General features: G+C 45.4%; 1 long non-coding RNA gene across 1 annotated transcript in view; it reads right to left on the reverse strand.

Annotated features, from left to right (window-relative positions):
* Nucleotides 1-5,435: 5,435 nt before the first annotated feature.
* The window catches only part of LOC141114543 (uncharacterized), a 57,854-nt gene continuing 41,200 nt past the window's right edge, over nucleotides 5,436-22,089 (reverse strand). The window contains exon 4 of the long non-coding RNA XR_012236924.1: nucleotides 5,436-5,881. This is a non-coding gene — a long non-coding RNA (uncharacterized lncRNA). The remainder of the gene's footprint in view (nucleotides 5,882-22,089) is intronic.

The raw sequence follows: 22,089 nt of genomic DNA on the forward strand, positions 1-22,089 counted from the left end.
AAAAATAAGAGGAACTGAGAAAGAAAGAACTGGGTGCCGAAGGGGGGACAGAGAGGGGGGGGAAGCGGAGGGAGAGGGTAGAATAAGTAGGAGAATGAATGAAATACTGCGGGGAGAGGGAGCGGGGGAAGGGTTATCCCTATTTTTGGGGGGTAGCTGGTCTGACGGGACCCACAGGTAGAGTCTAACCTCCGGGAGGGAACCAAAGGGCCTAGGGAGGAGGAGGAGGGCCTTGGATCCATGGGTCATGGCAAGGCCAATTACCCCAAAGGAAGGGGGGTGGGTAGAAGGGAGAGGGGAAAAAAAAAGGAGAGGATCAAGATTTAGATGAGGGGAGGGGGGAGTCTCTGCCCACTGTGCTCCCGGAATGGGGGGGGAGGAAATGTCCCGGAGCGCAGTGTGCAGAGATGACCACCCTTAACTTCATGACTTACAATGTCCATGGTTTAAACGCTCCTATAAAGAGAAATAATGTAATAAGAGAATTTAAACATTATAAAGCGGACGTAGTCCTATTACAAGAGACACATATATCATACGACTCAAATTTAAAAATATTATCAACAGACTATCCAGTATGGTATTATGGGGACTCTCCAATAAAAAGTGCTAAAGGGATTGCTATAGGATTTGCCAGAGGAGTAAGGTTTGCCCTAGATAGAGGACAGTCACAGACTCGGAAGGGAGATATCTGTTCTCGAAGTGTAAAATGAATGAGGAAGAATACTCTCTGGCAAATATCTATTGCCCCAATAATAATCCAATAAAATATACAATTAACATCATAAAAAAGTTTATGGATTTTAAGAAAGGATATACCATCCTGGGTGGAGATTTAAATTTTTGTATGACTCCAGAGATCGACAATACGTCAAGTGCACAGAGGACTGGGAATGTTCTGCGGAAGGCTTTAAAAAAGATCTTAAAACAGAACCAGCTGATAGAAGTGTGGCGAACCCAAAATGCAAACTGCCGAGATTATACATTCCACTCCTCAGTGCACGGGACATACTCAAGAATAGATTTTTTCTTTTTTCTAGATCATAGATTGCTCGATATAGTTGTTAAGGTAGACAATAAAATCACCACATGCTCAGATCATGCGCTGGTAATGATGGGAATTAAGCATGAGGAGAAGCCAAATAGAAAAACCCCCTGGAGACTAAATGAAGAGCTATTACAGGATGTAGAGGCAGAAGCGAAGATCAGACAGGAATTAGAGTGGTACTTTAAAACTAATGATATGGAAGAAATATGAGAAGCCACACTATGGGAAGCCCACAAGGCCTATGTTAGAGATATACTGATCCAGATGGGCACAGAAAGGAAAAAAGCGGGAATAAAGGGGAAAGAATGCTGCGATAAAAGATATTGCGAGGATAGAACAGCAACACAAAAAAATAGGAAAAGCAGAGATTCTGGCGACTCTTATAAGAGCCTATAAGATCAAAAAGGAAAGGTATCTGTGGGGCAATAACCTCTGGCAAGGATGTTAAAAAAAAGAAAAATAGCTGTAAATTGCAAAAAATACAAGATAGTACAGGAACTATGATTTACAACACATCAGGGTTAGCTAAAATCTTTCAAGAATATTATGCAAAACTGCACGCGATTAATAAAAATGAATCACCTGAGCAAAAAAAAATGACAGATAGGATAAAACCAGGGTTTTCTTAGAAGAGATAGATCTAAATAAAAATCTCAGAGGAACAAAGGCTTGGGTTGGAAGAACCTGTAACAGAGGAAGAGATAAGGAAAATACTAAGAGACTCCTCTGGGTAAGAGCCCAGGTCCGGACGGGCTGACAACGTTACATTATAGAAAAAGTTTGGAGATATCCTGATCCCTAAATTATGTTCATACATAAATGGGATTGGAATGAAGTGGGCAATAAGGAAGGAGGCCTTAGAGGTACCCATAACCAAAAAGATATATATACCAAAAGAGGGGAAAGATACTTCTTTATGCTCAAGTTATAGGTCAATTTCCTTGCTGAACGACGATATTAAGCTGTTTGCTAAGGTAATGGCGGGAAGGTTGAAACCTTTAATGAGCGAACTAGTACATACAGGGTTCGTACCCGGTAGAGAACGTCGAGACAATGGAATCAGGACATTGTTGGTGGTGCATGAAATAAAGGAATCCGGGACCCCCGGTCTAATCCTGTCAATCGATGCTGAAAAAGCTTTCGACAGGGTAGACTGGGGGTTCATGCAGGATGTCCTAGCGGGGATGGGCATAGGTACTAGATATATGCAGTGGATAGGGGCGCTTTACAACTGTCCCACAGCAAGGGTAAGGGTGAACTGATCCACTTCGGAACCCTTTGAAATGCATGACGGCACTAGACAATGGTGCCCCCTGTCCCCCCTACTGTTTGTCCTGTCACTTGAACTATTATTGGCGAAAATATGACGGGATGCGGACATTGGGGGGGATCAGGGGGGGAGAAGCGGAACATAAGGTGGCTGCATATGCCGATGATATATTGTTTTTCGTTTCATGTCCCAGGATAACTTTGCCAAACTTGATGAAAGAACTGAAACAGTATGGTGATTGTTAAAATTTTAAAATAAACCCAGTTAAGTCGAAGATCCTGAATATAGGTGTCCCTTCTCAGGTAGCACTTGTATATCAGGAGAAGTTCCCATTTATCTGGAGAGAGAAAGAGCTAAAATATTTAGGGGTCAAGATTACAAAGTCCACGGACATGCTTTACCCATCAAACTTCCTGCCCTTACTGAATTAAATTAAAAAGGACTTAAGTAAGATAGCATCTAGACATGTGTCTTGGCTGGGGAGAATTAATATATTTAAAATGAGTCTATTGCCAAAGATCATGTACCAATTTCAGATGCTGCCAATACCTCTCCCACAAGCGTATTTTAAAACTTGGATAACAATACTCCTTAGGTTTATTTGGAAAGGGAAAAAGCGTACAATACTAACTAGAGACAGAAAGCAGGGGGGCCTCGGAGTCCCTGATTTAAAGAACTGTTATAAAACAGTTCTCGTCACGCGGGTTATCGACTGGGCAAAAAACAATAAAAATAAAAGATGGGTGCAACTGGAAAATACAATTATTAAGACAGAGTTGGGGAAAATGGTATGGGTACCTGCACATTTGAGGAATTTAGGAAAGAAATCACAGAAGAAGATGACACCTAAAACCTTAGAGACGTGGCATATGATACGCAAAAAACAAAAATGGAGCTATAACTCCCCATGTATTGCACTGAAGGACAGAGTATTTTCCACTGGGGAAAAGTAATTTGTTTGGAAATTGGATTATAAAACTGAACGCACAATTAAAAGATGTGATGGTAAGGGGAAGGTTATGCACATTTCAAGAGTTAAAACAAAAAATAATAAAATGGTGATAGATGAATGGCGTTTTTCCCATCTAAAACATTTTTTTGATTCCCTCCCTCAACCAGTGAGGTCAGCAGATAATCTGCTACCGATTGAGAAACTATGTACAGAGGTAGAAAAAATGGATACCTCGCAGTGCTGTTGGAGGGGGTGCGGAGAAAGAAGAACTAGGTCTCATATTTGGTGGACGTGTCCTAAAATTAGACAATTTTGGACAGAGATAATTCAGAAAATAAAAAATATAACAAAAGAGGAAGTCCAAGAAGATCCATGGGAGTGTTTATTCCACCGGACAAAAACACCAGTTAACCAATATCTGAAAACCCTGGTTACCTCACTCCTGAACGCAGCCAAAAGTTTAATTCCCAGACATTGGCAAGATCCAGATAGCCCCATGCTGAGGAACTGGAGTAATAGAGTAGATGATATTAATAATTTGGAATACCTGAGATTTAGTGGAGAGGAGGGTTGGGTGGGATTTGAGAGAAAATGGAAAGATTGGCACTTACAGTGGGGCAAAAAAGTATTTAGTCAGCCACCAATTGTGCAAGTTCTCCCACTTAAAAAGATGAGAGAGGCCTGTAATTGTCATCATAGGTATACTTCAACTATGAGAGACAAAATGTGGAAACAAATCCAGACAATCACATTGTCTGATTTTTGAAAGAATTTATTTGCAAATTATGGTGGAAATAAGTATTTGGTCACCTACAAACAAGCAAGATTTCTGGCTCTCACAGACCTGTATCTTCCTCTTTAAGAGGCTCATCTCTCCTCCACTCATTACCTGTATTAATGGCACCTGTTTGAACTTGTTATCAGTATAAAAGACACCTGTCCACAACCTCAAACAGTCACACTCCAAGCTCCACTATGGTGAAGACCAAAGAGCTGTCGGAGGACACCAGAAACAAAATTGTAGACCTGCACCAGGCTGGGAAGACTGAATCTGCAATAGGGAAGCAGCTTGGTGTGAAGAAATCAACTGTGGGAGCAATAATTAGAAAATGGAAGACATACAAGACCACTGATAATTTCCCTCGATCTGGGGCTCCGCGCAAGATCTCACCCCCTGGGGTCAAAACGATCACAAGAACAGTAAGCAAAAATCCCAGATCCACATGGGGGGGACCTAGTGAATGACCTGCAGAGAGCTGGGACCAACGTAACAAAGGCTACCATCAGTAACACACTATGCCGCCAGGGATCCTGCAATGCCAGACGTGTCCCTCTGCTTAAGCCAGTACATGTCCGGGCCTGTCTGAGATTTGCTAGAGAGCATTTGGATGATCCAAAAGAGGATTGGGAGAATTTCATATGGTCAGATGAAACCAAAGTAGAACTGTTTGGTAGAAACACAACTCATGTTTGGAGGAGAGAGAATGCTGAGCTGCAACCAAAGAACACCATAACTACTGTGAAGCATGGGGGTGGCAACATCATGCTTTGGGGCTGTTTCTCTGCAAAGGGAACAGGACGACTGATCCGTGTACATGAAAGAATGAATAGGGCCATGTAGCGTGAGATTTTGAGCGTAAACCTCCTCCCATCAGCAAGGGCATTAAAGATGAAACAAGGCTGGGTCTTTCAGCATGACAATGATCCCAAACACACCGCCTGGGCAACAAAGGAGTGGCTTCGTAAGAAGCATTTCAAGGTCCTGGAGTGGCCTAGCCAGTCTCCAGCTCTCAACCCCATAGAAAACCTTTGGAGGGAGTTGAAAGTCCTTGTTGCCCAGCGACAGCCCCAAAACGTCACTGCTCTTGAGGAGATCTGCATGGAGGAATGGGTGAACATACCAGCAACAGTGTGTGACAACCTTGTGAAGACTTACAGAAAACGTTTGATCTCTGTCAATGCCAACAAAGGATAACAAAGTAGTAGTTCCACCATAATTTGCAAATAAATTCTTTCCAAATCAGACAATGTGATTGTCTGGATTTGTTTCCACATTTTGTCTCTCATAGTTGAGGTATACCTATGATGACAATTACAGGCCTCTCTCATCTTTTTAAGTGGGAGAACTTGCACAATTGGTGGCTGACTAAACACTTTTTTGCCCCACTGTATTTAAGCATACTTTGAAGTTTGCAGAGATGGTTGGAGCCTGATTGGTTTAGGAGCTGGTACCGAGATAGATGCAAGTGACATTAAATGTTGGCTCCAGAGTAGGAGAGGGGAGGGGAGAGGATAGTACTGGGATGGGGGGAGGGTTTTTTAAAAGCTTTGAGGTAATTTGTATCTAGTTGTAGAGAAGAAAGTTTTTCGGGGGATGAAATGTATGTTATTAAACTGTATTGGAACTTTTTTGTACTTACATTTAATAATAATAAAAGACATTCAAAAAAAAAAAAAAAAAAAAAAGTCCATTCTAAAGTTCTTTAGAAACAAGTCCAGGCTGTAATACATCAAAGGCCTTGTTCTCCACAGCTCTTGTGATCTTCCGTCATCCTTTCCATCATGTAACCACTTTTCTGTGGTCTTCCTAAGGATCAAAATCGGAGACAGCCTGTGGAGTGGAAAACAAAGCGGATTATCTGTTCCTTCTAATAATACATAAACAGTAGATCCAAGCCCTTCAGCTACAATCTCTCCTCTAAATGGCTTCTTGCCTAGATATCTAACACTTTGTCCCCTGCCTGTACCCACTTCTGACCCTCCCAAAGAACATCATTAGGGAGGAAAGGAAATATACTGATATTTCCCAGATGATCACTGCGGTTTATTTTGGAAGGTTTGATGTTATGTATCCTCACTTTCCACTCTTGCTGATAAGTATCCACTAACCAGAGTCCCAGCCACGGTCTTCAAGCTCATCTGCCAATGCAGATATCACTTCAAACCTTCCTGCCAGATTCCCTCTCATTCCTAGATAGGCTTCAGCTTCAGATACGTCACTCTTGGTTTCTATGTCATGGGAAGCATTAACATGGTATCTGTTAAACCCTGTTCTTTCAGGAACATTACATAAATAAATACTGAACTCTGCACTCCAGCTGTGGAATCTGTGTCCCGCCCCCTACCATCTTCTCATATGGTGTGCTTTTGGCTATTGGCCTAGAATTTAACAACATGACTGCCTATGTGAGGACCCAATCCCACCCCCTTAGTGTATGTGTGGGTGTAAGTTTGCGTATCTGGTCCTTCAATAGCCCGTTGTATCTTTCAATCAAACCAGCTGCCTGTGGATGGTATGGGATGTGGTACAACCAGTACACTCCAGAATATTTGGCCCACTGCTGTACTGTTGATCCAGTGAAGTGTGAGCCGTTATCACTTTGGACTTGTTTGGGACAACCATAAGCAACGACAAGCTTCTGGAGCAGTTGAAGCCTGCGGCTTGATCTGCACGCTTGCAAGGATGAACGAGCATAAGTCCTGAATAGGTGTCCACTGCAGTGCAACAATATCTCAGTCCATTGTCTCCCTGGGGCAGGGGACCGATGAAGTCAATCTGCCAGATCTCCGCAGGCCTCTCACCCCTCCCAATAGACCCGGTGGAGTATTTTTGCAATGGCCATTGTCGCACTTCTCCACACACTGTACAATTCCCTATTACAGTCTTTATCATGTTCCTGGATATAGGCAATCCTCTCTGCTGTGCCCATTCATATGTTGCTTTCTGCCTCAAATGTCCAGATTGCTTGTGGGCCCAGTTGGCCAAGTTCATCAAGACAGGATCAATTGGCACAACTGCCTTCACTTTGGCAATTTCATCTGCAACTCTGTTATAGTTCTCAAAGTCTAGGACTAGGGGCATATGTGCATCAACATGCCCCACTTTCATGGTGCGGGAGTGAGCTTCCTTCCAGATGTAGTCCCAGACTTCCTTGCCTCCCCACACCACCTTTCCATGAATCATCCATTCATTGGACTTCCACGTGGGCATCCAAGTTGTCAGTCCTTTAAAAACCGCCCAGCTGTCAGTGTAGATAGTGACATGGGAAGAAGGATCCGCCTGAAGAGTCATCACTACAGCTTTCAACTCTGCATACTAACTGGACCCTCCAATTCCGGTCTCCTGCAGGACTGTGTCAGTACTTGCGTTGTAGGCTGCTGCTGTCCATTTACGCCCAGACGAGGAGACTATGGCTGACCCATCAGTGAACCACGCTGACTCCTTCATGTCTTCTGACAGAGATTCAAAGGGTGGAGCCTCTTGAATGGGGGATGACTGCAGCACAGGAATTTCTTTTTCTGGCCGGGTGCTGGTAAAAGTAACAAGCCCTGCCAACTGTTTTGAAATGTCTCTAACATCCCCAGCTGCAATACCCCCTCTTTCTTGAAGGTACCATTTCCATTTCATCAGTGTCTGGTTCTGGGCTACAGCTGCCCTAGTGGTCAGTCCATTATCTTTCACCCATCCTGCTATTGGAAATGCAGTATGGATGGTGACTGTGTCCTTTCCTGTAATGGTCTCTACATGTTGAAGTGCTGTCTCTAGGGGTGTGTCTCTCTTCTGTGCCCCTGACAGTTGTATGGACCAAAATCCAAAGGGTATTGCTCTCAGTCCTTTCTTTTCATTTGGCTGCCATAGACTCCAAGATATGTACCATTCTGGTCCACTACATCTAGCTGAAATGGTACTCCTCGTCTCTTGGGTCCTAATCCATGATGCTGCAAAATAGCTTCTTTAGCAGCCAGGAATACAGTCTGGTGCTCTGAACCCCATGAGAACTCAGTCTTTTTCCTGGTGACATTATATATAGGCCTCGGAATCAATCCAAGATGTGGGATGAATGATCTCCAGGAACCCAACTCCAATGAACTTCTGTGCCTCCTTTTTGGTAGTAGGGGGAGACAGCACCTGGATAGTTTGCACAACTGTCTCTGGAATTTTCCTCTGTTGCCCAGTCCACATCATTCCTAGGAATTTCACCTCTGTGGTAGGTCCTTGGACTTTGTCTCTGTTGATAGAGCACTTGGAAAACAGAGGGGCAGTGCTTCAGTTACATCTTCTTTTGTCCCAGAGATCATGTCATCAATGTAGTGAAACACAGCAACTTTCAAATTCAGGGTACTTAAATCTCGGGCAATCAGTCCATGACAAATCATTGGAGAATAAAGATAGCCTTGCAGAAGGACAGTGAAAGTGTACTGGTGGCCGTCCCACACCATAGCAAACTGGTCTTGACACTCTGGGTCTATGAAAATTGAAAAGAAAGCTTTAGCCAGGTCTATCACAAGCATGATATTTTCCTGCCTCTTTAGCAATTTTCTTAACAATTGAGATCATATCTGGTACAGCTGACTTCAATGGAGGTGCCACTTTGGATTACAGAGGTCTAAACACAGTCATTCTATATGTCCCATCAGGTTTCTTTACTGGGAACACCGGAGACGAGAAAGGACTTACAGCAGGTCTAAGAATCCCTACTCTCAATAAATCCTGATCCCTTGCCAATAGCCAATTTCACCCGTATCCTAACTGCTGGTGTAGTTTGCCCTCCCAAACCTTCTACATAAATCAATTCTCCTTTGTGATGGGAAGGATTTCCTTGCAAAAGTGTAACTTCAGCTCCGCTATCAACTAAAGCCATCACATGTGTAGGAGAAGATGACTTCCCCACCATACAGTGACAGGTGCATATGGGCGTTGGTCTCCTGCTGTCACTGCCCTCACTGCTATTACAGGAGACTCACCTTCCCTTCATAAAGGATAAGGAACCTCCCAATCCCCTTTTCTGATTCTCTCTAACTCCTACTCAGGATAAAGGGATTTGGGTTTGGGTTCATGTTCAGTTTTGGGAATTGGTTTGGGGCTAACAGGAGGGGTCTGTTCTGTTACCTCTAAGTCTAAGCTGATATCTTCACTAGGAGTAGTGTTTCCAACACTGACAGTTTTCCCTATTAAATGTTTCCACCTCTTCAGCATTTCTGCAGTAGAAATGCCATCTATCACACCTTTTAATAGGTCCACCACATTTCTTTCCTAGAAAGAACTAGCCTGGTTTTCGCTTCACCTCCTGTCTTCTCTACCCCATTCCCTTTCTTCTCTGTTCTTTTCTGCTTGTATTATTCCTGTCTGGCCTTGACCTTATCTACTGCCCAGACAAGTTTTGTTTTAGCCTCCTCTAGCTCCCCCAACTGGCTTAAAAGGGTTGTGCCTTCATGAATCTTGCTGTTTAATCCCAGGCCTCCCAACAAGGACAATAATGGAGCCCTGAGATTAAATGGCGCAGACTTCATCAGCTTAGAGCAGACGTAATGGGGTTCCATATCTGGACCCATCCATTCTGGAAAGGTATTTAATCTGGTTATACAACCCATCTCACGTAACCTGGAAATACCCTCTCCTATCAATCAATCCAGGAGTAGGTCAGTAGGACTAGCGTATACTCGGAATATTCCATCTCTCACGAGGTCTAACAGTGAAAAATTCACACTAAACTCTCAGGCTTTTCACATTGCCTGACGCAATTGTGGATCATGGGTTAACACTCCCATAGTCACTGCTTCCTTACCTGACAAAACACTGCCTGCCCCTTTATCCCATTAGCGTAAAAGCCAACACACTAGGGGCTCCCCAGACCTTTGTTTGTATTGTTTTGCCAGCTCATGGAGTTTGTGTAAACTCCCCTACTTCAAGTTCAACATCCCTGGGGTTGCGATAATGCACCTCCCCATCTGCCATATCCTCCATATCATGTTGCCGTTTCCTATGCTTAGTAATGAGAGTCTGGCATACTTTTTCTTTCCCACTAGCAGATCATCAAGCGAAATATCAAACTCTATCTCCTCATCCTCACTATCATTTGAGGAGAGCACATCCTCACAATCCCAATTTCGGGATGTGACAATGGCACGTACCCTGGCTTTACTAACAGGTTCACGGCCCTTCCTTTTCCTTAAGGCATTAATTGATTTGGTCATGAAGGCTGCACACTGCTCTTGCAAATCATCAGCCCGACTAGCAGTTGAATGTACACACTCTGAAGCAACTGCCAGCTGGTCTTTTAAAACACCTTAACTTCTGCCTCTGCCTTCTCCCTTCTATGAGATTCGTTATAAATAGCATGAAGAAAATACCAGCTCACTGTGGACACTGTCCTCTTCTCTTTTTTACTTAAATCCAACCCCTTAAGGCTAAAATCTTCAAAATGATCTGAGACTTTATCACCCCAAATCAGCTTCAAGGGAGAAGCATACTTCACAAATTCTTTAGCAAGAGGCTCCCACTCATTGTTTCTGGCCCAAATAGGTAAGCTGCACACTTCCTTCTGGCCACCAGAACCCTCTGCAGCCTTGCTTTTCCTAAACAGCTTATGCAGCATTTTACCTAGCACAAGCTACACAACACACTACAGGCGGTCCCCTAGTTACAAACACCCGTCTTACAAAGGACTCCTATTTACAAATGGAGGGAGACAACAGGAAGTGAGAGGAAATCTACCCCTAGGAAGGATAATTGACTCCTGTAAGAGTTATCATGGGAAAAAGTTGTATCCACTGATGCTTTATTACCAAGGTTTGTTTCCACAACAACCCAAAAATTTCAAAATCCAATTGCCATTGGGACAGAAACTGAGGTGAAATCTTCTGAACAGGGGCACGGACAGCAAAACAAATGCTACAGGGGTGTTAACCCTTCCCCATGCTATCCAAAAAGCTTAAAAATAGTTTTTTTTGGCCGGAGCTACACATAAAAAATTTACCTGTCCAGACTTACAAACAGATTCAACTTAAGAACAAACCTACAGTCCCTATCTTGTTTGTAACCCGGGGACCGCCTGTACAGAAAAACAGGTCTGCTTCAATTCAATTATAGCACAGATCACGGCACGAGCCCCCAAATGTTTTGCTTGCGTCTATCTAGCAAGGTTACTCTGTGGTATAAGCAAGGAAGCTGAGACTTACAGTGTGTAAATGTGCTTTTACTATACAAAGATGCTGTACATTCCTATTACAAAATTAGGAATACAATACAAGACTGACAGATATCTCTAACAAGCAAAATGCCTAGCAAATGAACAGCCTATGGTCTATAACAGTACAAATATGCTTAAAGGTTACTTATCTTCTGTTACTCTATGTTCGTGATCTCCATTGGCAACGATTCTTCTGGAAATCAGGCACTTTTCTTCTATCAAAAGTGGCTTCTGATCTTACAGCATGATGATGTGTGTGTCTTCCAGTCTCTACTCATCCATTTTTTATTTGTACAAGTTGGCTGCCAAAAGTTAATGGTTGCAAACTTGTTTCCATAGCAACCAACTAACTGAGATTCTTTCAGCTCTCAAACTGAAAGAATGACTAACAAGTAAATCTCTTACTTGTATACTGTAGCTATAGAGACAATAGCCTATTCAAACTGTCAATTTGAATACAACAGTGGTATCTACGTACCCATTGTATGAAACAGCATTTGTTTGAGAAATCTACTCAAGCCAAAAAAACCTGACAGTAATCTATGACCAACCACTATTGTGTAATGTTATGTCTGATTAATATAAAAAAAAAAATCATATTTTAACAAATGCAACACACCTCAACACCATCAGAACCAATTGCAATTTAACCAGTTGCCGACCGCTGCACGCCGGCACAATGGCACAGGCAGGCATAAGGGCAGGCATAAGGGCTTACCTGTACGTCCCTACCTGCCCGCGACCCCCCCGGTGCCTGCGGCCGTCGGATTAGCTCTAGGAGCAATCCGTGCTGAGGGGGAGGCCATTGATTCATGGCCACCCCCCTCACGATCGCTCCGGACGAATGACAATCTTCCTCTGTAAGCAGCGGCAGAGGAAGTGAGGTCATCGCTCCTCGTGAAGCCTTTTCTTTCCGGCTCCTGAGGAGAGAAGACATCAAGTAAGTCTGCACAACACTACACGTACAGTAGAACACTCTAGGCACACTTTTCACCCCCCAATCACCCCCCTGCACCCCCTGTCACAGTGACACCAATAGAAGTTTTTTTTTTACTGATTATTGCATTGGTGTCATTTGTGACAGTTATAAGTGGTAGGGCAGTTAGTGGTAGGCCCCTTTAGGTCTATGGTACCCCCCTAACCCCCCCAATAAAGTTTTAACCCCTTGACCACCCCGTCGCCAGTGTCGCTAAGCGATCGTTTATCTGATCGCTGTATTAGTGTCACAGGTGAGTATTTAGGTGCGCCGTCAGTCATTTATAGCGTCAGGTACCCCCATATACTACCTAGTAAAGGTCCTGATTGCCCCCTAGTTAACCCTTTCACCAGTGATCATCGTATAACTGTTACGGGTGATGCTGGTTAGTTTTTTATAGTGTCAGGGCACCCGCTGTTTGTTACCTAATAAAGGTTTAACCCCCCGATCGCCCGGCGGGTGATATAAGTTAGTTTTTAGGGTCAGATAGGGTCTGCGTTGCCCCAGGCAGCGTCAGGTTAGTGCCAGTACCACTAACACCCACGCACGCAGCAAACACCTCCCTTAGTGGTATAGTATCTGAACGGATCAAAATCTGATCTGATCAGATCTATACTAGCGTTCCCAGCAGTTTAGGGTTCCCAAAAACGCAGTGTTAGCGGGATCAGCCCAGATACCTGTAGCACCTGCGTTTTGCCCCTCCGTCCAGCCCACCCAAGTGCAGTATCGATCGATCACGGTCACTTACAAAACACTAAACACATAACTGCAGCGTTCGCAGAGTAAGGCCTGATCCCTGCGATCGCTGACAGTTTTTTTTGTAACGTTTTGATACATTCGCTAACAGTCAGGAGCTTTTTTACCTGTGAGTCTCACTACTGTACCACTAAATTTAGAGCCCAAAATGGCAAATCGAAGGTACAGTAGTGAAGAGGCCTACACGTTTTCTGAGCATGACAGATAGTGAAGAGGTAGTCACTCATCTGTCAGATTCAAGCTCAGAATACGAACCTGTAGACAGCAGCGGCTCCATGACAGATAGCTCTGACGACGGAGTTGTGGTCCCTGCCAAGGTCAGGCGTACCAGACCCCAATCTTCTTCGGCTGTTGAGGTGCAAGAACCGCAGGGCTCTCGTATGGAGCAGAGAAGTACTAGCGCCACTATTCCTTCTGGTGGAATAGCAAGCACCAGCGGCCTAGTACATCCTGGTCGTACATCCAGCACTGCAGTAACACTTGGTGACGTGGCAAGTCCCATAAGTGCAGTTCAAGCTGGCGAGGTGGCAAGCACAAGTAGTGTCCCGCTGCCACCAAGAAGACAAACACAGGCCCGTCGTGCCCATCCTGCTGCATTCGCCAATCCTAATTGAGAACCCCCCACTTCTGCAGCACCCGTACTTCCCCCATTCACTGGCCAACCCGGCATTCAGGTGGAAACAGTTGATTTTATGTCACTTGATTTTTATTTGCTGTTTTTCACCAAAGATCTCTATAGTTCTATTGTGGACCAAATCAATTTGTACACTGGTCAACACATCGCCAGTCCCCCCTTGCCAGAGATTGGAAACCAATTACGGTTTCCAAATTTAAAGATCTTTCTGGGCCTATTCCTCCTCATGGGCATAACCAAAAAGAGCGAGTTGCGGTTATATTGGTCCACTGACCCAATTCAACATATGCCTGTGTTCTCTGCTTCCATGGCCATTGCACGATATGAGCAGATTTTGAGGTTCATGCACTTCAACGACAATGAACTCTGTCGTCCTCGCGGAGACCCTGGATACGATCGGCTCTTCAAAATTCGGCCCCTCGTAAACTACTTCAACGTTTTGCAGACTTGTTTACTCCCCATCAAGTTGTTTGCGTTGAGGAGTCCCTGATTACGTTTTCTGGCCGCTTGTCATTCAAACACTACCTTCCCAGCAAGCGTGCCAGATACGGGGTCAAGATGTATAAGCTCTGTGACAGGGCCACGTTACACATGTAGTTTTATGGTTTACGAGGGAAGAGATAGTCACGTAGAGCCGACAAACTGCCTTGACTACATAGAAAGCACTGGCAAGATTGTGTGGGACTTGGTGTCACCCTTATTCGGAAAGGGGTACCACTTATATGTGGACAATTATTACACGAGCGTGTCATTTTTAGTCACTTGTTTGATCATCAGATTGGAGCATGTGGCATCGTGCGAGCTAATCGCCGGGGTGTCAGGTCACCTTGAGGCTAGGTGACAGATGCATACCGTTGGGATCAGGAGTGCACCGCAAGGCAGTGGACCCTACGGCTGACTGCTGCGGATGGGAGTCCGGGTGTAAGGAAGGCAGGGGCGCTGGAACACCAACATGGATCCCACCGGGGTTAGAGCAAAGGATTCCCTGGGGCGCGGTGTCTAAGAGCCAGCAGGTGTTCCCCAGAGCCTCTAGTGGTGAGGATGGACTGGGCTGCCACTGGCTCCAGGTCGCGACCCCCAGGGTCCCCCAGCTCACACCCACAGTAGGCAACAGGAGGATAGGGATAGTAAAGGAATAAGCCAAAGTCAGGGCCACAAGCAGACAAGGACAACAGAGTACACGCCAAGGTTCAGGGTCACGAGCAGACAGGAATAGTAGAGAACACGCCAAGGTCGGTAACAGAAACAAACGTAGAGCACACGGCAGGCAGGAACAGGAAGCCAAACACACAAAGGTTGATTAGCAGGGCTGGCCTGCAGTGCAGAGGTTAATATAGAGTTCTCTGATAGGAGCTGGGGTGGAGCCATGCTAGAGGAGAGTTAATAAAAGCAGTCAGGTGAGAGACAGCTGGTCTTTAGAGATGAACACATGGAGACAGGTAAGCTGAGAAACAAAACTCTATTGCATAACCATGACAGTACCCCCCCTTACACGGCCTCCCCCTTCCCCGCTTGGGACCAGGTTTAGAGGGGAACTTCAAATGAAACTTCAACAGACGAGGTGCAAAGACCTCAGAAGCGTTGATCCACGACCTCTCCTCAGGACCAAACCCCTTCCAATGCACGAGGTACTGGAGAATGCTTCTACAGAGTCGGGAATCCAAAATTTGGCTAACCTCGTACTCCTGATTATCTTCAGAGACCGGCGCTGCGGTAGAGAGAGGACGAGAGAACTTATTGGAGGACTAAAGGCTTCAGAAGGGCAACATGGAAGGAGTTAGAGATTTTGAGGCTTTTGGGAATCTGGAGCTTGAAACAAACTGGATTAAGTTTAGAAGTTATGGTGTATGGACCAATGAATCTTGGGGCAAATTTGAGAGAAGGAACCCGGAGTTTGATGTTCCTGGTGGAGAGCCAGACTTTGTCTCCTGGCTGAAGAGAAGGTGACTTACGCCTGCGACGGTCAGCAAAACTCTTAAATTTGTTGGCAGCTTTCTGGAGGAAATCATGAACGTCAGCCCACATGGATTTGAATGATTCCTGAACATTAGCCAAGGCTGGAATGTCGGAAGAACAGGTCATAGGAAGAGGGAGTTGAGGATGTCTTCCATAAACAGTGATAAAGGGTGTTTTCTGAGAACTGACGTTGACATGATTATTGTGGGAGAACTCTGCCCACGGGAGTAGTGATGCCCAATCATCGTGATGAGCCGAGACCAAGGTACGGAGAAAGAAAGAACTCCTGATTAACCCTCTCAGTCTGGCCATTGGATTGGGGATGGGAAGAAGAGGTAAAATCCAAGGTAATGTTGAGGGATTTGCAAAAGGCTCTCCAAAAACGAGACGTAAACTGAACACCCCTGTCCGAAATGACATGGGAAGGAACACCATGAAGGCGGAAAATCTCTCCTACAAAAATGGGAACCAAGGCAGAGGCAGAAGGGAGACCAGGAAGAAGAACAAAATGAGCCATCTTGGAGAACCAATTGATTACCAACCAAATGGCTGTATTTTCCGACAGTGGAAGATCGGTGATAAAATCCATGGCGATGTGAGACCAGAGCTCCTTAGGAATGGGCAAGGGCATGAGAAGACCAGCGGGGGCTTGTGTGGAAGATTTAGACTGAGCACAGACATGACAAGCCTTAACGTAATCTTTAACATCCGAGTGGAGGTTAGGCCACCAGTATAGACGACTGATGAGCAGGATCGGAGGAACCCAGCATGACCTGCCACCTTGGAATCATGTCCCCAATGAAGGATCTTAGCTCTTAGCTCCGTGGGATCAAAGGTCTTGCCAGGAGGAATTTTTGATTCCAGTGTGGTAGAATGGGCAACAATGCATAAGGTCGGAATGATCAGCTCAGGATCAGGGGTGGACTCCTCGTCCAAAGTGTCAAATGACCTAGAGAGCGCATCAGTCCGACCGTTGCAGGATGGGGTTCAGACGTTTAGCATTCTGTAGGTATTGTAGATTCTTGTGATCAGTAAAGATCGTAATGGAGTGAGGGGAACCCTCCAAGAGATGACGCCACTCTTCCAACGCCAATTTAATTGCAAGAAGTTCCCGATCACCAATGGCATAATTTCTCTCTGCCGGAGAAAATTTTTTGGAGAAGAACGCACATGGTTGACGTCTCTTCTCAAAGAACTGAAGAAGCACAGCTCCCACCCCCATCGAAGAAGCGTCTACTTCAATAAAAAATGGGTCCCCAGGATTTGGCCTCCTCAAGAGAGGTCCAGAAACAAAGGCCTGTTTCAGATCGTGAAACGCAGAGACAGCCTCGGGAGGCCAGTCTTTGGCATTCGCACCCTTCTTGGTTAAAGCGATAATAGGCACGGCAATGGAAGAGTAATTCCTTATGAACTGCCTATAATAATTTGTGAAGCCAAGAAAGCGCTGTGTGGCCTTGAGGCTAGCAGGAAGGAGCCAGTTGGTAATGGCCGAGACCTTTCCAGGATCCATGCAAAGACCCAAACTAGAAACAAAACATCCCAGAAACAGGACCTCAGGACATTCAAAGGAACATTTCTCCAGCTTGGCATAGAGATTATTCTCTCTAAGGTGCTGAAGTATGGAGCGGACATGGTTTCTGGGAGCAAGCAGATTTTCAGAAAAGATATGAATGTCATCCAGATAGATGACAACAAACTGGTACAGTAGTGGTACAGTAGATCCCTGAAGATTTAATTGACAAAGTTCTGGAACACAGCTGGAGCATTAAACAAACCAAAAGGCATAACCAGGTATTCGTAATGCCCGTCCCTAGTGTTAAACGCAGTCTTCCATTCGTCCCCTTCCCATATTCTAATGAGATTGTATGCACCTCTGAGATCCAACTTGGTGAAAATGAAAGCCCCCTTCAACCTGTCGAATAGCTCAGATATTAGAGGTAAGGGGGAACCGGTTTTTGATGGTCACTTCGTTTAACCGTCGATAGAACCCTGCTCCTGCAGGCGATGAGGATTTCCGGATAAAACCTCTCTTCAGATTCTCGGCGACATACTCAGACATGGCCTAGGTCTCTGGAATGGACAGAGGGTAGGTACGACTCCTGGGAAGAGTTGCTCCAGGGACAAGGTCAATGGCACAGTCAAAAGATCTGTGGGGAGGAAGCACACATCCCGGTAATCGCTGTATGCCGCAGGAAGATCAGAAGATACAGATGTGGTAGCAATAGGAAGTCTCTCCTTGGGGACCACCTTGAGAAGACAGGACGAGAAACATGAAGGACCCCAAGCCAGGATCTGCCCAGAGACCCAGTCCACGTGTGGAGAGTGGAGCTGTAGCCAAGGAAGGCCCAATACAATGGGGGTAGAGGCCCTGGGTAGAATGAGGAAGGAAATTCACTCCTGGTGGAGTATCCCTACCTACATCCTAATAGGTAGCGTCTGGAAACGTATAGGGCCCCCTGGGAGCACAGTGCCATCAACTGCCGAGACTACCAGTGGTGTAGCGAGGGGAGAAAGGGTAAGCTTCATAGAAGAAGCAGTTCTCCAGTCCATAAAATTGCCGGCAGCCCCGGAGTCCAGATATGTTAGGACCGATTGGGGAGAAGGGCCTACATGGAGGAACACCGGAAGAAGAAGACGAGAAGGTGATGTTTCTGGGTCCAATACTCCACCTTCCAAATGTATTAAACTCCGAGCGTTCCCCGGAGTCCAGATATGTTAGGACCGATTGGGGAGAAGGGCCTACATGGAGGAACACCGGAAGAAGAAGACGAGAAGGTGATGTTTCTGGGTCCAATACTCCACCTTTCAAATGTATTAAACCCCGAGCGTTTCCCGGACAAAGCGAGCAGGGTGTCACGAAAATGACCCTTGCCCCCACAATAAAGACACAAGCCCAGAGTTCTGCGTCTAGCACGTTCTTCGGGGGTTAGTCTGGTCCGGCCCATCTGCATAGGTTCCTCAGCAGGCAGAGGATGCTCCACAGAGCGACGGGTGAAGAGTTCTGGCTGACTAGGACCTAGGGGTTCTGGCGTCTTTTTTCTAGGGACCTCTCCTGGAAATGAATGTCAATCTGATTGCACAAGGAAATTACATTGTCCAGACCGGCGGGGATGGCTCTTCCTGCCAATTCATCCTTCACTCGGTCAGAGAGGCCATGTAAAAAGATTGCGACCAGGGCCTCATTGTTCCAGCTCAATTCAGCTGTGAGGATACAGAAACTGAAGTGCATATTGTCCCACTGAACAAGATTCTTGGCGAAGGCGTAAAAGGGCACTAGCCGCTGAAGAAACCCGAGCTGGCTCCTCGAAGATATTACGAAAAAGCTTCAAGAAGTCGGACAGGCTGGAAACCACTGGGTCATTCTTCTCCCACAGGGGGCAGCCCAAGCTAAAGCTTCACCAGAGTGGAGGGAAATGATATAGGCTACCTTAGCCCGATCAGACAGAAAGTTTTGAGGCTGGAGATCAAAATGAATGGTGCATTGGCTGAGGAAGCCCCTGCAGGCCTTGGAGTCCCCAGAGAAACGGGACGGAGCTGGCAGTAAATATGAATGTGTGGCTGCGACTGGTGCGATAGGTGCACCTGCTGATTGTACTTGAGGCTGCAGGTTCGGGTTTCCCAAGGAGGCCTGGAGCTGCTCGAAGTGGGAAGCCAGATCCTTAAGGAATCCCATCACCTGAGTCTGATTAGATTCCTGGGTCTCGAGTCTGCGAACTATGCCCTGCAATAGATCGGCTGCAGGAAGCGGCACATCAGCCGGGTCCATGGCTGATCAAACTGTCAGGTCACCTTGAGGCTAGGTGACAGATGCACACCGTTGGGATCAGGAGTGCACCGCAAGGCAGTGGACCTTACGGCTGACTGCTGCGGATGGGAGTCCGGGTGTAAGGAAGGCAGGGCCGCTGGAACACCAACACGGATCCCACCGGGGTTAGAGCATAGGATTCCCTGGGGCGCGGAGTCTAAGAGCCAGCAGGTGTTCACCAGAGCCTCTAGTGGTGAGGATGGACTGGGCTGCAACTGGCTCCAGGTCACGACCCCCAGGGTCCCCCAGCTCACACCCACAGTAGGCAACAGGAGGATAGGGATAGTAAAGGAATAAGCAAAGGTCAGGGCCACAAGCAGACAAGGACAACAGAGTACACGCCAAGGTGCAGGGTCACAGGCAAACAGCGATAGTCGTGGACACACCAAAAGTCAGGGTCACAAGCAGACAGGAATAGTAGAGAACATGCCAAGGTCAGTAACAGAAACAAAACAAAAGTAGAGCGCACGGCAGGCAGGAACAGGAAGCCAAAACACACAAAGGCTGATCAGCAGGGCTGGCCTGCAGTGCAGAGGTTAATATAGAATTCCCTGATAGGAGCTGGGGTGGAGCCATGCTAGAGGAGAGTTAATAAAAGCAGTCAGGTGAGAGACAGCTGGTCTTTAGAGATGAACACATGGAAACAGGTAAGCTGAGAAACAAAACTCTATTGCATAACCATGACACGGGGCTTTCCCCAGCGGCTTGTAGATTCCTGTCTTAGGCTGGGGGAGAGAGCCTGCTTGAAGTGTAATAACTTGCTCGCTATGAAGGAGGGATAAGAATGTTTTCGTTCTTACCTCCCTTCATGCAGACACGACTGTCCAAATTACTATGGCGACTGCTGTTGGAAACACTGGTGGAGAAACCCCTCTGCGTCCACGAATATAACCAAAATATGGGAGGAGTGGACCTCAACGACCAGTTGTTGGCGCCGTACCTAGTTGCCCGTAAGGCCAGACGCTGGTATAAAAAAAGTGTCTGTATACTTATTTCAATTGGCTTTGCTGAACGCTCATGTGCTATACAGAGATTCAGGACAGACTGGATCCTTCCTTAAATTCCAGGAAGAGATCGTCAGAGCCCTTCTGTTTCCAGACAGTGCTACACCTCACCTTCCTCAACCAAATGCAGTAAGCCGGCTGCATGAAAGGCATTTTGCTTATGTCCTCCCGAGTACCCCTACCCACGAGCCCCCCCCCCAAAAATGTCATGTCTGTAGAAAGCGCGGATACAGGCGTGACACCCGCTATTATTGTCCCTCCTGTCCTGACAATCCTGGTCTTTGCATTGGTGAATGTTTTGAGCGCTACCATACACTAGTTGAGATTTAGGGTAGAGTACAGCATTGCACAGACTAGGCACACTTTCACAGGGTCTCCCAAGATGCCATTGCATTTTGAGAGACCCGAACCTGGAACCGGTTACAGTTACAAAAGTTACAGTTACAAAAAAAACTGTAAGAAAAAAAAATTTACACAAAAAAATATAAAATAAAAAAACAAAAATAGTTGTTGTTTTATTGTTCTCCCTCTCTCTCTCTATTGTTCTGCTCTTTTTTACTGTATTCTATTCTGCAATGTGTTATTGTTATGTTTTATCATGCTTGCTTTTCAGGTATGTAATTTTTTTATACTTTAGTTTACTGTGTTTTATTGTTAACCATTTTTTTGTTTTCAGGTACGCCATTCAGCTGCAGCGCAGATTTATTTATCTTGACAGCAACAGCGTTTGCTCCCACGATTCATAAAACCATGACTTGATTTTAGGCACAGGTTGCGTTAAAAATGTTTTATTTTTTACAATTTTTTTTTGTATTTGCTTTGCAGGTATGGCAAGTCTTACTGTTATACTGTAATGTTACTTTGTTTTATTGTTAACCATCATTTGGTTTTTTGGGGCGGATGCCCCCATGCTTTGGCATATATAAATGGTGCATGTATGCCCATCACTACAAGCGGGTGGATTAAGGGAGGTTCTCTAATGGTGGGCATACACACCGATCAATCTCCTTTTTTCGTTCAGCCCACAGGCTGCATGGAAAAAAAAAAAAAAAAAAAAAAAAATAGATTACAATATATGCCCAACAAGGACCAGGAACGTACTGGTATGTTGCTGGACTTTGAGTGGTTATACCAGAATGATGCCTGCAGGTTTAGGTATCATCTTGGTATCATTCTTTTCAGCCAGTGATCGGCTTTCATGTAAAAGCAATGCTAGTGGCTAATTAGCCTCTAGACTGCTTTTACAAGCAGTGGGAGGGAATGTCCCCCCCTCCCACCGTCTTCCATGGTTTTCTCTGGCTCTCCTGTCCCAACAGGGAACCCGAGAATGCAGCTGACCATAGAGCTGATCAGAGACCAGAATGGCTCCAATCATCTCTATAGAAACCGGAAGCTACGAGCATTTCATGACTTAGATTTCGCCGGATGTAAACAGCGCCATTGGGAAATTGGGAAAGCATTTTATCACACCAATCTTGGTGTGGTCAGATGCTCTGAGGGCAGAGGAGAGATCTAGGGTCTAATAGACTCCATTCCTTTCAAAAAAAGAGTACCTGTCACTACCTATTGCCATCATAGGGGATATTTACATTCCCTGAGATAACAATAAAAATGATTAAATAAAAAAAAAAAAAAAAAAAATGAAAGGAACAGTTTAAAAATAAGATAAAAAAGCAAAAAAAATAATAAAGAAAAAAAAAAAAGAAAAAAAAAACCAA

This window comes from Aquarana catesbeiana, linkage group LG12 (assembly GCF_042186555.1).
Source record: "Aquarana catesbeiana isolate 2022-GZ linkage group LG12, ASM4218655v1, whole genome shotgun sequence".
In the NCBI taxonomy this organism is placed as follows: domain Eukaryota; kingdom Metazoa; phylum Chordata; class Amphibia; order Anura; family Ranidae; genus Aquarana; species Aquarana catesbeiana.